Raw genomic sequence first — 18,029 nt, forward strand, 5'->3', positions numbered from 1 at the left:
GTTAGTGAGGGATTAAGAGGTTAATTCCTAGGTTACATAGGTTGTAATCTGAAAGTTGTTCAGTAGTGAAGTTGAAATCCTACAAGGGTAGGTTGTGTTTTTTTATCCCGTTGAGCTAGGAATTTTTCACGTAAAATTCTTCTTGTCATTTACCTACTGCAGTGTGCGTGGTCTCTGTGCGAACTTATATCTATGGGAACTGATAGAGAACCTAGTTTTTTATAGAGCTTGGCGGACCCTTATATTCTATCAATTAGTATCAGAGCAGGTTCTTTCTATCAGGCTAACACCTAGAAAGGATCCTCATGGCTGCTCCACCGAACTTTGAAGAAGGTCAATCAACCTACAGACCACCACGATTTAATGGACATTACTATGGATGGTGGAAGACCAAGATGCATGATTTTATCATGGCTGAAGAGTCAGAACTTTGGGATGTCATCTGCAATGGTCCTTTTGTTCCTGTGAAGACTATTGGAGAACCAGAAGCGTTAGTTCCTAAGATTAGGAAAGAATACAACGATGCTGACAGAAAGGCTACAGAGAAGAACTTCCGAGCCAAAAAGATCCTCGTCTGTGGTATTGGACCAGATGAATAATCTGCCAATGAGATCTGGGAGGCTCTCCAAACAGCACACGAAGGGACTACTCAAGTCAAACAATCGAATATTGATATGCTAACCACTGAGTATGAGCTATTCAGGATGAAGGACGATTAGTCTATTCAGGACATGCACACTCGCTTCACCTCTATCATCAATGAGCTTCACTCACTAGGCAAAATCATTTCCAGAAACAAACTTGTTAGGAAAATACTTAGTGTATTACCTGGTTCCTGGGAAAGTAAGGTAAACGCCATCACTGAGGCAAAGGATTTGCAGAAGTTGACCATAGATGAAATTGTTGGCAATCTGAAAACATATGAAATGAAGAAGAAGAAGAAGAAGAAGAAGAAGAAGAAGAAGAAGAAGAAGAAGAAGAAGAAGAAGAAGAAGAAGAAGAAGAAGAAGAAGAAGAAGAAGAAGAAGAAGAAGAAGAAGAAGAAGAAGAAGAAGGACAATGAAAGAAGAGAACCCAAAAGGGAGAAGAACCTGGTTCTCAAGACAGACAACAATGATTCAAGTGGTGAGGATGGTGATATGGCTTACTTGACAAGAAGATTCTAGAAGATGGTTCACACGAATGGAGGCATTCAAAAAAGGGGAAGTTCTAGCAAGCCAAGCAATTATGACCTCTGTCATAAATGTGGCAAGTCAGGACACTTCATCAAGGATTGACCTCTCCTTAAGCAAGACCAGTACAAGCACAACACAAACAAAGGAGGAAAAAAGAACCAGGTTCTTGACAAAAAGTTCAAGAGAAAAGATGTCACTGACAATGTTGTGAAACAAGCTCTTGCTGCATGGGGAGACTCCTCCAGCGAATCTGGAGGTGATGATGATCAAGGTGACAACTCCATGACGGCAGTAGAAAGTGAAGCAACTGAATATGATTCCATATTTGCTCTAATGGCTAATTCAGATGAGGATGAGGAAGATGGCAATGAAGATGAGGTAAACTTTCTGAATATTCAAAGAAATTTGAAATCCTATTCTCAAAAGAAGCTTATATCTTTGGCTAATATTTTAATTGATGCTTATCACAGTCTCATTGATGATAAAAATATGCTAACCACGGAACTAGGAGAAATAGAACACGAAAGAGATGATCTAGTGGTGGTTGCGGTTGATCTAAGAGAGACCATTGATAGTTTAAAAAGGGAAAAAGATACTTTGATTGAGAGAATTGCAAACATATAGCTTGATAGAGATGACCTATTAGTAGTAGTCGTGGACCTAAAGGAAACAATTGAGGAACTAAAAAGGGAAGGTAGGCATGAGTTCACCCAAAAGGGAAAGGAAGTTGCAAGTGAGGCACACCTTAGGCTTGAAGACGAGCTAAAATCAGTGAAATATAGTCTGTGTGCCGAACTTGAGAGAAACAGACAGCTTCAGGAAGATCTAGGTAGAGTTAAGAATGATCTAGAAAAATCACTCAAGTGGACCCGGTCCTCTGATGCTATCACTGCCTTGTATAAAAACAATGGGGGAAATAGGAAAGGGATAAGGTTCCAAAGGGAAAAGACTCCTTACAATCCTCATAGCAAGTATGTTACTGTACCTGATAACTGGCTTTGCACTCATTGTGGTAACACTGGGCACTTTAAAGAAAATTCTAAGGCTAGAATTCAGTCCCAATAGAAAAATAAAGTGTTTGTTAAAAAAGTAACTACTTCTAAAGAACCTGGTCCCTCCGTTAAAAAACGTATACTGCCTGCCTGGACAAAAGGAAGTTTAATTCAACCCTTTTCTCACTACAAGGAACCCAAACTTGTTTGGGTTCCTAAGTCTAAACCTTGATTTCTTTGTGCAGGGAGCAGTGAAAGGGAGCAGCCAAGAATAGTATATGGATAGTGGTTGCTCGAAGCACATAAGTGGAAGCATAAATGATTTCCTTTAACTCAAAGCCCTGCAAGGAGGGAGTGAATCCTTTGGAAACGGCAAAAGGGATACATTCTGGGAATTGGAAGAATTGGGAAGTCTCCTTCTCACTCAATTGAAAATGTGTACTACGTGAATGGGTTGAAGTACAACTTGCTAAGTGTCTCCCAAATCTGTGACACGGGAAACAAGAGTGGTGATCTCAGATGTCTGAGTGCTGTTAAGGATGATGCTGAACTATGGCACAGAAGGCTGGGTCATGCAAGTTTCACGTTGCTTGTCAAGAAGGACATGGTTCGTGGCCTGCCCAACTCAAGCTTCAAGGATCACAAGGTGTGCGATGCAATGTGTTGAGGAAAGTATACATGTGATCCTTGATGAATCTCATCACTCGTGTGGGAAGGATTCACATGATAAGATTGATCAAGAGGGAGAACGTTCAACTGTCCCTAGTGAATTCATTGACATGGCAAATGGAAAAACTGATATGATGAGTCAGGTCAAGGATTCAAATGACAATGGCACATCTGAATCTCCAACTAACATAGAGGAACCTGGTTCCTCAATCCCAACAACTGAAGCTGAAAACAGAGTTACTGATGTAGATCAAGGGACCCCACATGCAGAGAGAGAATCATATTCAGAAAACCTGGATCCCCTTTTAATAAGATTCAGGTGTCCAACTGGAAGCACAAGAGCTCACACCCTCTTCAAAACATAATCACTCCTCTTGATTCAGAAATTCAAACCAGGTCAAATACAAGAAACTCACTTGCCTTCTCAGCCTTTCTCTCCCAAATAGATCCCAAGAATATCAAGGAAGCATTGAAAGATGCAGACTGGATTACATCTATGCAAGAAGAGCTCCATCAGTTTGAGAGGAACAATGTGGGTCTTTGTTCCATGTTTCAATCCAATCCAAAAGAGTCTCATTTAAAGGTTGCAAAGAAAATTCTGAGATGTCTTCACCAAAGCACTGAGCAGAGAGCACTTTGAAAAGAATCGCATGACACTAGGATTGATAAAGTCAAGCTGAGGACCTGGTCGCTCGATGATTGGTATGAAAGAAATGTACAGGTAAAATAGCTAAAAAGTGTTTTCTGGCAAAGTCTAACTCATCTCTATACTGTTACAGGTAGACAAGCATGATGATTACAGAACAAACAAGTAGCTAATGCATTGCACATTGGTCAAAGGATGAGGCTTACATTTGCAAAATCTGTCAGGGAACCTGGTTCCCTTGACACAGGTTAGTAGTTCCTCTATACTCTCATGCACAATTGTTTTTAAACGGCTGAAACAGTGCCACATCATTAAATTGTCAGTTTCTCTCTTTCCCACTTTTTGAACCCAAGCGTCTCACCTGAAGCGACCCGACTGCCCAAAATTGATACCCATTCCTAACCGGTCCCTCATCCCTATTAAATAACTCCTCTCACAGTCACTCTCATAACTGTTCACATAAAAAATTCCAAAATTCCTTTTTTCATTCTTCTAACCAAACACTCTCCTCTTCCAACATGTCTAATAATCAAGAAACCCATAATACTCCAAGTGTCGTCCCACTGTGTCTTCATCTATTGAAGCACCAATAATAGAGCCCACACTCCCATTGGTCAAAGGATGAGGCTTACATTTGCAAAATCTGCCAGGGAACCTGGTTCCCTTGACACAAGTTAGTAGTTCCTCTATACTCTCATGCACAATTGTTTTTAAACGGCTGAAACGGTGCCACATCATTAAATTGTCAGTTTCTCTCTTTCCCACTTTTTGAACCCAAGCGTCTCACCTGAAGCGACCCGACTGCCCAAAATTGATACCCATTCCTAACCGGTCCCTCATCCCTATTAAATAACTCCTCTCACAGTCACTCTCATAACTGTTCACATAAAAAATTCCAAAATTCCTTTTTTCATTCTTCTAACCAAACACTCTCCTCTTCCAACATGTCTAATAATCAAGAAACCCAGAATACTCCAAGTGTCGTCCCACTGTGTCTTCATCTATTGAAGCACCAATAATAGAGCCCATACTCCCATTGGTCAAAGGATGAGGCTTATATTTGCAAAATCTGTCAGGGAATCTGGTTCCCTTGACACAGGTTAGTAGTTCCTCTATACTCTCATGCACAATTGTTTTTAAACGGCTGAAATGGTGCCACATCATTAAATTGTCAGTTTCTCTCTTTCCCACTTTTTGAACCCAAACGTCTCACCTGAAGCGACCCGACTGCCCAAAATTGATACCCATTCCTAACCGGTCCCTCATCCCTATTAAATAACTCCTCTCACAGTCACTCTCATAACTATTCACATAAAAAATTCCAAAATTCCTTTTTTCATTCTTCTAACCAAACACTCTCCTCTCATTGTGCATGAGAATGACTGTGAGAGGTGGTTGTGTCTTCATCTATTGAAGCACCAACTAGTCCCCACTCCGACTAGTCCAAACCCTAACCAAGAGTCACAACCACCCTCTACTTCCTCTCCAACCCAGTCGAGTACATGTTCTCATCGGAGTCGTAAAACTTTGACTCCCAACAAATTTGTGGTTGTGACCTCTACTTCTGACTCGCCGAAAAAAATGGATGAAGAAGATACTGTTGAGGAAGAAGAAAATCAGGAAATTTATAGTTTGCCAGTGGAAGAAAGTTCTGAGATACAGCAAGGCGTGGGTCATAATAATGATGAATCAACAAGAACTACCCTAGGGGTTGATTTGAATGTCGCTGATTCTACAGGTAATGCTCTTCTTATGTCTTCTGAGTTCACTTTGGGATTGCAAGAACAAGAGGCCATAGACAATATGTTGTCAATCGTTGTTGAGGGTTGTGTATATAGTGGTTATGAAAGTGTGTCTGAAACGAATGGGTCTCAGGGGGAAGGTGACTGTCTACTAAAAGAAGGAAGGGAACCGGTGCCTGTTGAAAATCTGGCACCAGACAGTACTACTGGGAAACCTACTGAGGGACCTGATCCCTTCACATAAGAGGAGCCCTATGCTCCTACTTGGTGTGAAACTCCCTATTCTTCTAAAGAACACCAGGTAAGTACTGATCCCACTCCTTCTCCTCACTTCTATGCTGAGCCATTGGCCATTGTTGATCCCGAGATGAGATCTCTGTCTGAGGAGGAGAATGACGGTAGTGAAAAAGACTATGATAATGTGGCTCTTGCAAGCTTTATTAGTGCTAGGAATAGCATTGCAGCTCCCAAACCACCCACTCCTAAAAGACCTACTACTAGGGTGAAACAGAAGGAGGTTCTTGAGTCAGCTCTAAAGAAAAGCAAGAAAGAAAAGAAGAGGAGAAGGTTAGTGAAGGGTGGAAAGTTAGTACATGAAGAGGTGGTGCCTGCAGCTCTTGTTGTGGACATTGATGATGAGGTGGATGAGGAACCCAGTCCCTTAATCCGTAAATCCTCGAAGAAACCTGTAGTTCAAAATTCTGGAGAAAAAGTGGCTGAGGGGTCTGGTAAGAACGTGTCTGAGAAGGTGTCTGGGAAACCTGTTGAGAAAAGAAACAGTGTAAAGAAATTTGTGAAGAGGAAGGATAGTGCAAGTAAGGGACCTGGTTCCTTGAAAAAGGTCAAGGTCAGTGTGACCAAGGATGTTGGAAGGGAAAATCTGAGGAAACCGAAGGTGCTTTGGGGCAAAACTTTTGCCCCTGATATTCTGGACATGGCTGGCATGCGCCAATTGGTGGAGATCTGTGAATTCCAATAGTGGACACACATGTTCGCAAGTGACAGTCCCAGAGTTTGTGAGGAAGAAGTGCGCAGTTTCAATGCTGACTTCTTCACAGATAAGGATGATCATATTTGCATGATGGTGAATAGGGTCGATTTTGTGACGGACTCTGTTGTGCTGGGATCTATTCTGGGTGTTCCTACTGAGGGGTTGTTTTCTACACAAGGCTCTTGTTCTTCAAACTTTAGAAATGCTATTGTGAAGGATAAGGCAGTTCAGCAAGGGGAACGGTTACACAAAAAGGCCCTCCTTTCAGTGTACCAATTATTGTTTGAGTTAGTGAACAAGGTCATGCTCCCTCGTGTTGAGAGAAGGTCAATTACATCTCGAGCAGACCTGGTTCTCATGGAAGCACTAGATGGCTACACAACTATCAACCTGCCTAGCATCATGATAGAACACATGCAGAAGGTGGCAGAGTTCAAGGATGGTAATCATGGGCTGCCTTACGGGTTCCACCTCACTAAGGTTTTTGAATTCTTCAAAGTCCCTTTGGGAACAACTAAAGTGGGTACTTGTAATCAAACCTTTTCCAAGACCACCCTCGAGGAATGTGAGTGCATTGATAAGGTTGGAGGGGTTGGCAGCACTTCTACTATCTCCCAGTTGATCAACGCCCAAAACAGTGCCACTGATGAGATAAGGAAGTTGAAGGCAAGGAATGCCATTCTTGAGGGTCAGCTAAGTCAGCTTCAGGAGGCACCTGGTTCCAGCAGCTCTCACAGCACAGAGGTTGCCCGTTTGACCAAAGAGAATGCCGACCTTAGGAAACAGGTTGAGGACCTGAAGGAGAAACTACTCAATGAGCAAATGTCAGCTAATGCTCGAATGGACATCCTTCTTAACACCCTTGCCTCTTCATCTAAGCCTTTCCCTTTCAGTGCTCCTTAGAGTCATTCCCTTCCCAGTGTCAAGTTCAAGTTCAAGTTGTTTTTGTTTCCTGTGTTTGGATAGTTTGATGACTAGTACCTTTTTGTTATTTTCATTTTGTGGTGATTGTGTATCAGTGGAACTACTCCCTGTTTATTTCCTAAATTAATAAATCTCTCATCCTTTTGTTGTGCATACGTTGTTCTTCTGCTCTATTTTTAGTCATGATTGTGTGCACACGTGTGGCATGAGTTAACCAAGCTAGACTTCTTCTTGCTTATTGCTTGCTACTGATCTTTTTATGATGCCAAAAGGGGGAAAATAATTGAGGAGGAACAAGATAGAGAACAGAGATGGGGAACAGATTCAGGGGGAATACAGTTCACTCTGGTTCTTAGGGGGAACTTGAATTATAAGTTTGTCATCATCAAAAGGGGGGAAATTGATAGGTTACATGTGTATCCCTATTACATTTTGATGATCTAATAAACTTACTGTCAAGAACTGGATAAGGAAATTGATACACATCCTCAAGAACTTAAAGATCAACAAGTCTCTAGTTGGGGACACAGTTCAACTCTTGAGAGTCAAAGGAACATCAAAGGGAACATCAAAGGGAACAAATAGCTACCAGTTCCCGAGGTGACTGTACAAGTCAACAAGTCTCCAGTTGGGGACACAATTCAACTCTTCCAAGTTAAAGGAACAGCAGAGGGAATAGGCCGCTACCAGTTCCCTTACTGACAGTACCAGTCAACTCCCCACAACTATAAAGTGACTGCAATTGTTCCTCTGCACACAGCAATAGTGTAAACAGTGAAGGAGTCAACTTTATGGGGAATGCCTTTGTTTAAAGTGAGGTCACATATGCTATATTAACATGAAGGGAAGGCAAAACAACATAGGCATACTTCAGAATCTATCAAGATCTCTCTCAAGTATATTGCCAACCTGCAAATGACCTTCAAGGCCTCAAGAACAAAGAAAAACATAACGAAGGACCAGTTTCCATCATTGAGTCATCACATGTCCTTAGTTGTGTTGCACCTTTGTTAAAGTTCTTTACTTGTAATTTTAACTTAGATTAGTTAGAAGCATTGTGTGGGAAGCCTTTGTAAACTATAAACTTCAGTGTTTATGTCATGGCTAGAGTTAGTCATGTGTTGAAGTCTTTGTAATAGGTATATTGCAAAGTGGCTTGTAATAGGTGTATTACAAGTTAGTAAGGGATTGAGTCTTTGTAATAGAGTTATTACAAATTGTCTTGTACTATAGTTGTTACAAGTTAGTGAGGGATTAAGAGGTTAATTCCTAGGTTACATAGGTTGTAATTTGAAAGTTCTTCAGTAGTGAAGTTGAAATCCTACAAGGGTAGGTCGTGATTTTTTATCCCGTTAAGCTGGGAATTTTCCACGTAAAATTCCTCTTGTCATTTACCTACTTCAGTGTGCGTGGTTTCTGTGCGAAATTATATCTGTGGGAACTAATAGAAAACCTGGTTCTCTATAGAGTTCGGTGGACCCTTATATTCTATCAACAAGGTTCACAGGCACCAGCCGGTCGTGGTAGAGGCAGAAGTGGAGTATCTAGCTCGAGCGGTCCTCAGAACCGCGTTTATGCATTAGAGGATTGACAAGATCAAGAGTCGTCACCTGATATTGTTACAGGTATATTATTAGTCTCCTCATATGATGTATATGCATTGATTGATCCAAGTTCCACCTTATCATATGTCACTCCATTGGTTGTTAGCAAGTTTGGGATAGAACCTGAGTTAATTAAACCTTTTGAGGTGTCTACACATGTTGGGGATCCAGTGATAGCTAGATGGGTATATAGAGATTGTAGAGTAGTAGTTCTTAGTCGTTCTTCAGTAGCAGACCTAATTGAGCTAGATATGGTAGAATTTGATGTTATAATGGGTACGGATTGGTTGGCTTCTTGTTATACTAACATTGATTGTAGATCAAAGATGGTTCGGTTCCAGTTTCCAGCGGAGCCAATTCTTGAGTGGAAAGGTAATACTGCATCGCCAAGAGGTAGGTTTATTTCCTATCTCAAGGCAAGGAAGATGATCAGAAAGGGCTATATTGATCATTTAGTTTGGGTACAGGATGTGAAAGCAGAGTCACCGACCCTTCAATCTATCCCGGTGGTTAATGAGTTTCCTGATGTTTTCTCGATGAGCTTCCAAGCCTTCCACTAGAGAGGGAGATTGAGTTTGTTATTGATACATTACCAGATACTTAGCTGATATCTATTCCTCCTTATAGAATAGCACCTGCAGAGCTGAGAGAGTTGAAAGAACAACTGAGGGATTTTCTTGAAAAAGGCTTTATCAAACCTAGTACATCACCGTGTGGAGCACATGTGTTATTTGTGAGAAAGAAAGATGATTCCTTGAGGATGTATATTGATTACAGACAGTTGAATAAGGCGACGATCAAGAATAAGTACCCGCTCCGGGGATTGATGATTTATTTGATCAGTTGTAGGGTGCCAGGTGTTTCTTGAAGATAGAATTGAGGTCAGGGTACCATTAGGTAAGGGTTAAAGAGAAAGATATTCCAAAGACAGCATTCAGGACCAGATACGTGCACTTTGAGTTTCGTGTTATGTCGTTCGGATTGACCAATGCCCTAGCAGTATTCATGGACTTGATGAACCGTGTGTTCAGACCCTTTCTAGATCTGTTCGTCATCGTATTTATAGATGATATTTTTGTTTATTCTCGTTCAGAGGCTGAGCATGCAAATCATTTACGTACTGTGCTCACAGTTCTATAAGAAAGGAAATTGTACACAAAATTCTCCAAATGTGAATTATGTATCTTTCCTTGGACATATTATTTCAGGTGAGGGTATCTGGGTTGATACACAAAAGATTGAGGCAGTGAAGACTTGGCCTAGACCCACGACACCAACGAAGGTTCGTAGCTTCCTGGGTTTGGCAGGTTATTACAGGAGATTTGTAGAGGGTTTTTATTCACTTTCAGCACCATTGACAAAGTTGAACCAGAAGGCAACTAAGTTTCAGTGGACTGATGCTTGTGAGCGGAGTTTTCAGACATTGAAGGACAGATTGAATTTAGCACCGGTTCTGACACTTCCAGAAGGGACCGATGGTTATGCTATCTATTATGACGCTTCGGACATTGGATTGGGTTATTGATGCAGCATGGTAAGGTTGTTGCTTACGCTTCTATACAACTAAGAAACCATTAGAAGAATTACCCGACCCGCGATTTAGAGTTAGCCGCGGTGATTCATGCACTAAAGATGTGGAGGCACTATTTGTATGGCATTTATGTTGATATCTATACAGATCATAAGAGCCTTCAATATATCTTCAAGCAAAAGGAATTGAATTTATGCCAAAGGAGATGGTTGGAGCTACTGAAAGACTATGACGTTGATATTTTATACCATTTGGGGAAGGCGAATGTAGTAGCCGACGCCCTCAGCCATAGATCTATGGGTAGCCTGTCATATTTACAGCCAGCGAAGTGTGGGATAGCCCATGAGATTCATCAGCTAGCTAGTCTTGGAGTTCGATTACTGGACTCAGGTGATACCGGAGTTACCAATCAGGACACGGCAACATCCTCTCTAGTAACTGAAGTGAAGGATTGCAAGTATGAAGATCATGTGCTAGCTCACTACAGAGATACAACCCCTCAAAAAGAGAAGACACCATTTGAGATTACAGGAGATGGAGTCATCAAATATCGAGGTCGATTATGTGTTCCTAATGTGGCAGGGTTGCGCCAGCAGGTTATGGGAGAAGCTCACTATTCTCGGTATTCTATTCATCCAGGAGCGACGAAGATGTATCATGATATCATGGAAATATATAGATGGGATGGAATGAAGAAGGATATAGCCGAGTTTGTTGCTCAGTGCCTTAATTGACAACAGGTTAAGATTGAACATTAGAAACCCGGTGGATTATTGTAGGCTATAGAGATTCCGACTTGGAAATGGGAAGTGATTAATATGGATTTCATCATAGGCTTACCTCGTACCCAGCGTAAGTTTGATTCTATATGGGTTATTGTTGATAGACTTACAAAATCAGCCCTTTTTCTGTCTGTCAGGACTACGTATTCAGCAGAGGATTATGCAAGGCTTTACATTAAGGAGATAATACGATTTCATGGTGTCCCTATATCTATTATCTCAGATAGAGGTGCTCAGTTTACAACTAATTTCTAGAGGTCCGTCCAAAAAGGATTGGGGACTCAAGTAAGTCTAAGTACAACATTTCATCCCAAACATATGGTCAGGCGGAGCGTACTATTCAGACACTGGAGGATATGATACGGGCTTGTGTGATGGACTTTAGGGGTTGCTGGGATGATCATCTTCCACTTATTGAATTCGCATATAATAATAGCTATCATTCAAGCATCCAGATGGATCCATATGAAGCACTTTATGGACGGAAGTGTAGGTCACATATCGGATGGTTCGATGTTGGGGAAACTAAGTTAGTAGGACCAGAGTTGGTACAACAGGCAGTTGAGAAGATTAAGCTTATACGGGAAAGGCTATTTGCAGCTCAGAGTCGTCAGAAGTCCTATGCAGATAATCGACGACGAGACTTGGAGTTTAAGGTAGATGACTGGGTATTCCTAAAGGTATCACCTATGAAAGGCGTTATGAGATTCGGTAAGAAAGGAAAGCTTAGCCCTCGGTACATTGGACCTTATAAGATTATACGCAGAGTAGGATAGGTAGCATATGAGTTAGACTTGACTTCCAACTTGGAGTCGGTACATCTAGTTTTTCATGTGTCTATGCTCTACAAGTGTATTCGAGATCCTTCTAGAGTCGTTCCAGTTGACGATGTTCAGGTCACAAAGCAGCTATCATATGAGGAAGCTCCCATTGCTATACTAGATAGACAAGTTCGGAGATTGAGAACTAAGGACGTAGCTTTAGTTAAAGTACTTTGGAGGAACAAGAATGTGGAGGAGATGACTTGGGAAGCTGAAGAAGACATGAAGTCTAGGTATCCTCACTTGTTTCTACTTCTGGAGAAGGATCGGACTAAGATATCACAGCCTTTAGGTACGTATATGGTACTTGATTCTTATGTTAGTTATTCTCATTGGTCATGTGAGGCCATTGGTGTTACTAATGATTGTGGCCATGTGTGTTTTTGTGTTTTTGGGTTTTCTGTCTGACAAGTTGGTAGTAGTACCGTTATAGAGGAGACTCTGCCAAAACTTTCTATAGATCTCTGGGAGTTTAACATTCGAGGACGAATGTTTCTAAGAGAGGGAAAATTGTTACACCATGTGCGTCCCAAGGTGATGTATAATAAATATGAAACTTGTTAGTCATGATTTAAATGCGTTTAAAGTCATAATATGTCTATATATGATGTTTGGATAGAAAATATAAAGTTTGAGAAAAATCTGATTTAAGTTGCGGAAAAATCGACTAAGGATTTGCCTTGTAATATAGCTTTTTGAGAAATAAATTTCGTGTACTATATGAGGTCTTTTTGGGACATATTATATACCAAATTGAAGGTCTTGGAATGTAGTTTCCAACTTTCTTAACCATTCATTCATATGACATCCGGATAAAAAGATATAAGCATCGGAAGATGGGCCAATGAGAGGGCGTCAAGCTAGCACCTCTTTGACTTTTCAAAAGTTGATATATAGGTCTTAACTCGTCTTTATCTTCATTTTTACATAGAACCCGACCAGAGAATACCATAAAACCTATCCTTGATCTCTCTAATAGTGTTTCAAAGAATACTAACATCCGGGTACGAATTCGAGAAGTGATAACATCAGAACGATCCCTACGACGTAAGTATCATTAGACTACCTCTATTTTTTCTTTGTAGTTCGAGTTTTGTAAGGTTCTTCATAGTTAAGAAATGTCTAATTTCTGTATTTAAGTGTTTAAATATCAAGTAAGTTTGATAAATTAGTTTCCTAATATTTAGAACTCACGGGACGGTGATCAAAAGCCGTAAGTTCGATTTATTTCACTTTTAGTGGACTGTTTTGTAGTCCACTCGTGTTGGCCTATTGTGCTACTGATTTATGGAGTTTGGAAGTATGTAGGGCATGGAGAAACTCCACATGTGGTAGGGTAGTAGGCTGGTCGCTCGTCGTTGCAATTTCAGGCTAATTGATAACTTATTGATTGGGTATGTTATGGTATATTTGGGAGTTTTGTTGTATTGAAGGTCCCGAATTGTAGTTGGGTTATTTTTGAGTTGCTGATTATATTGTGTTTGTATCTCACCTATAGTAGGCTTGAGGGAGCAATGAAATCAGGGGAAATGCTACCCGTTTTATTTTAGAATCGAGTTATCATTTGAGATACGTGATATACCACCGCCATCTAAGTTTTACACGTATTTCTTTGTTATAGGGTTGGCGTGCTAGTTGTCATAAGCTTGTTATTGAGTTGCATTGATGACTTGATGTATGTTAAGGCTATCCATTCTTTCCTTTTGGCATGATCCATATGATACAAAATGCTGAATTTTCATAAATGACTCTATTCATAGAAGTACTAGGGGTTCCTATGTTCTGGATTCCCCATATGTCCTACTTTCATATTGTCTGTCCATGGGTCTCATGACATTCCGAGAGATATTATTGACTTACTTCATTATGCATTGCATCCATTTATACATGTATACTAACCCATGACTAGATGGCGTTATATACGTGTATAGTATATGTATATAGGGTATGGGGAAAGGTTATGGCGTTATATATGCACCACCACCTGATCAGCTGGTATACATTTATGATTTCGCCCACAGAGGCTGAGATGATATGTTAGGATTCTCTCATAGGCTTGATGATGTTATGTACACATATACCTATGCATGATATGACATTTATGCGCATATGCATGACATTATAAATGTTTCATGATTCACAGATCTATTCAGACTTACATGTTGAGTCCTTTACTCCATGTTTCTTTCATGTCTGTTATATATTAATTTTTATGCTTTACATACTCGGTACATTATTCGTACTGACGTCTCTATTGCCTGGGGGCCTGCGTTTTATGTCCGCAGGTTCAGGTAGACAGGCTGACAGTCCCCCATCTTAGGATCCTTGCTCAGCGAGAGTTGGTGTGCTCCCGTCCTCTATATAGTTGTACACTATGTTAGAGGTCTCTAGACAGTCATGTATAGTTGGATAGTATGTGGCCTTGTCGGATCGCCCTATCATATTATATATATATATGTGTGTGTGTGTGTGTGTGTGTTGGGCATATTTTCCCACGTATATTGTTCATATGAATCAGTAGTTTAATTCCAGACGTTAGGCATGACCTACACTTATTTAATGTTTATATCTTAGACATATGCTTAGGGGTGTTCGATAAGTAGCACTTAGGCACTCGTCACGGCCCATCAGTTTATGTCGTGACACTAAGCACTCATAAAACCAGGCGGTATTCATGGCTGAAATGAACACAACAGTGAGAACCATAGATGGTTAAGGGTTGATTGCGTGACTTATGTTGTCTAGGTATACAACAAAGCTCTATATTTCAAAGATGTCAAATTACCGATTGACCGAGTATCTCCGATATAAGTTTACTACAGAAATTTCAAAGGAAAACCTACTTATCCAGATGCAATTAATCCTTGCTTGTAAATCACATACTCGTCTGTGCACTCTTTTGTATTATAGCCATTCCCCATTCATGTGGGGGATTGTTGGAATTGGAAGTTGGTGAATGAGAAATGAAGGGAAGAAATATGAAGGAAAAGTGAGTTGTTCCCTTATGCTTTGGAAAGAGCAATTATCCGTCATTGGTAGTGGAAAGAAAGAGAATGTGCTTATATTAAAAATGCATTTCTCTTGGTGTTAAATGGGTTGGAAAGAAGGTAAGCATCGTGCCGTCACCGTCGTCGCTCACTCGGCTCGGCTTCGGTTTTGGTTTTGGCTTCGGATTCTAATTCAGATTTGGTCAAAGATCGATTAAAATTATTTAATTAATTATTAAAAGTCAACCCGAAATAACCCAGGACCCGCATGCGACGCGACCCGGTTTGTTTCCTTTTTCGAATAATTTTAAATTCTTTTCCTGAAATATTTTAAACGTTTTTGCCTGTTTCAACAGCCATGGCCGTTTCTGAAAGGTTGCAGATTTTCAGAAACAGTGGTAAAAAATGGCTATAAATACGCCTTGATCCCAAAATTTTTCCTTACGCAATTTTCTCAACTTCTTCTCCTTTTTCTACATAAATAAATTTCAGTGTGATTTACAACCATTAAGTGGTTCGCAGTTCACCAGCGTTTTAGGTACCGATACTCTGGTGAGTTAAATCGTTCTATCCTGGGAGGATAATATTCCATCACCTCGAGTACTTGAAGGAAATAATTTTTTTAAGGACACACTGTGCATTTAGTGGGCTCGATTTTGTTTCAAAATATATTTTCAAATTCTATTTCTGATTATTTTTATTTCTGCTTTACTTCTATTTTTCCTGTTTCTGTTTATTGTTACAGAAAATTTATTGTTTTATAATATTATAGTTAATACAGATTACTAACATAGCCTACCCCCATGTTTAAGGCATCTATTGAGACATTCTTTTTCTGCAAATCTTCGCTCAAGAAGAAGGTGATGGTGGTTGAGTGAAGAGGGAGGTGGGGGTTGAAGAAGCAGGGGAGGGGATAAGATGGGATAGGTGCAATGAGGTAGCATGTCGCGTGGTATCCACCCTAGTGTTATGTAAGGCCACATGGGATAATGTTGCCATGGTGGAGGGTCCTAACGATAAATGAGTATTTTTGTATAAGTTTTATAACGTCGGGGGCTCTGGTCGACCAATAGTATAACTGAGGATTTAAATGAATATTTTCGAATAGTAAAGGGGTATTTTTTTTTTTACCCTTTTTCGAAATTTTTTTTTGAAAAAAGGTTCAAGATATTCAACTTTATTCTTTGCAAAGTATTGTGTTTAATAAGAATATTTAAATGAGTTTTTTTCAGCAATATGCGTAAGATATGAAAGAAGACTAAAATAAGAAAGAGAATAAATTATTTTAGAGGAAACGAGAGAGGGAGAAAAGTTTTCAAAGGAAACCCATATGGAGGACTCAAGTAAAAAAGTAAAAAATAATAATAAGAAGAAAAAAGTGAAAAATAAAGAAAAATAAGGAATAATGGTGAAAAATTAAGGGAGAGAGGTAGATATAAAAGAAATAAGGAAAGTATTAAAAAATAAAATAAAATTGAAAGAAGGTTAAGCTAATTAGCCATTACATTCTGTTACGTGGGCCATTTGATAACTTTTTTCAGGTGTCACACCCTCCCGAGTGAGTTATTATATATGTTATGCCAGTTAAACAACGAGGGAGTTTAAATATAAAAGCCAATATAGTTCAGAAAAATTTTAGAGACACCAAATAGTTAAAGTAGAAAACTGATAAAAGTGTGATAATTTAAGGGGCTTATGGTATTAACTCTTTTCTTAAGTGAGATGAGATAGGAATGAGTCCATTATTCTGATGATCATTCAACTATATGAAATTATAGAATAAAATTATTTTTCTTTCATTGTAAGAAAAAAATCACTCAATTATTCCCATTGCCCTCTCATGATCGCTCAACTAGAATTTTTAATCTTTTTGGTCTAAAAGGCCAAAAGACTGATGTGATAGTCCACATAATTTTTTTATATTTTTGGATTACATAAAATAATTAAGACTTAAATAAAACATAAAAAAATCCCATACACCTAACCCGATTCGTTAAAGTAAAAATTCACCCGAAAAGGAGTAATCTTCAATTTGTATTGTAATTCATATTCTCTAATTAGAAATAAAATTACTCAATCTTGGCTTTATTTTCGCATATGTTATATGTTGGGAAAAGTTATTTGATTTTTGTGTCTTCTGCTTTGACTTTCTATTAAGTTGGGGTCGAGAATGAAGTAAAAATTTGTGTGTAAATTAAATTACTTAATTTTTAATTACCGAAGGTATTAATATAGTTTAGATTGTATATAATATTTATATTTTATCATGGTTGATAGAAAGTGTGATGTTCATGCGGAGGGCGAGTCAAGCAGGACTGACAGGCTTCTAAGCTGACAAACTTTTGAAGAAAAGGTACACATGTCATCTTGAGCGAATCCTATGTCAGGATGGGAGAGTAAACAAAAGAGCTTTATAAGACACGACACAAGTTCACATGTCACGCGCGCTTTGGGGCTTGATGTGATGTAGCCTGAAAGATAAATCCGTGCGAACCTAGGCCCAAAGCGGACAATACGTGCCATTGGCTTGGGATCTCCCTCAGTACAATGATGGGACAAACCTCAGCGAGGACGCTGAGTTCCAAAGGAGTGGGAGGATGAATATGATGCCCATGACGGAGGGCAAACTGATGAAGGCGGGTCAAGCAGACTTCTAGCTTGGTAAGCTTCCGAAGAAGAGCTGCACATGTCACCTTAGGCGAATCCCACATCGGAATGAGAAATAAAAGTTAAAAAAACCCTTAATAAGGCATGACACAAGTTTATATGGTATGCGTGCTTTTGGAGCTCAATGTGGCATAACTCGAAAAACAAATTCATGCGGGTCTCGGCCCAAAACGGACAATACGTGCCATGGACTTGAATAATAAGAGAAAGCTAAGATAATTTTTCTTACGGAAAAGGTCTAAATATGCCCTTATACTATACGAAATTGAGCACATTTGCCCTTCGTTAATACTTTAGCTCAAATATGCCCTTACCGTCACATAGTTGGTCCATATATGCCCTCAGAGTTACACAGTTGGCCCATATATGCCCTTTTCGAAACGGAATCCACCCAAACTAATTAGCTCTTTCATTAATTGTATTAAAGTGTATTACAAACACTATTTCTTTTTTATTAGTACTTTTTTTTCTTTACCTTTCTCTTTTCTTTCTTCTTTT

This window comes from Nicotiana tomentosiformis, chromosome 5, assembly GCF_000390325.3.
Source record: "Nicotiana tomentosiformis chromosome 5, ASM39032v3, whole genome shotgun sequence".
Classification (NCBI taxonomy): Eukaryota; Viridiplantae; Streptophyta; class Magnoliopsida; order Solanales; family Solanaceae; genus Nicotiana; species Nicotiana tomentosiformis.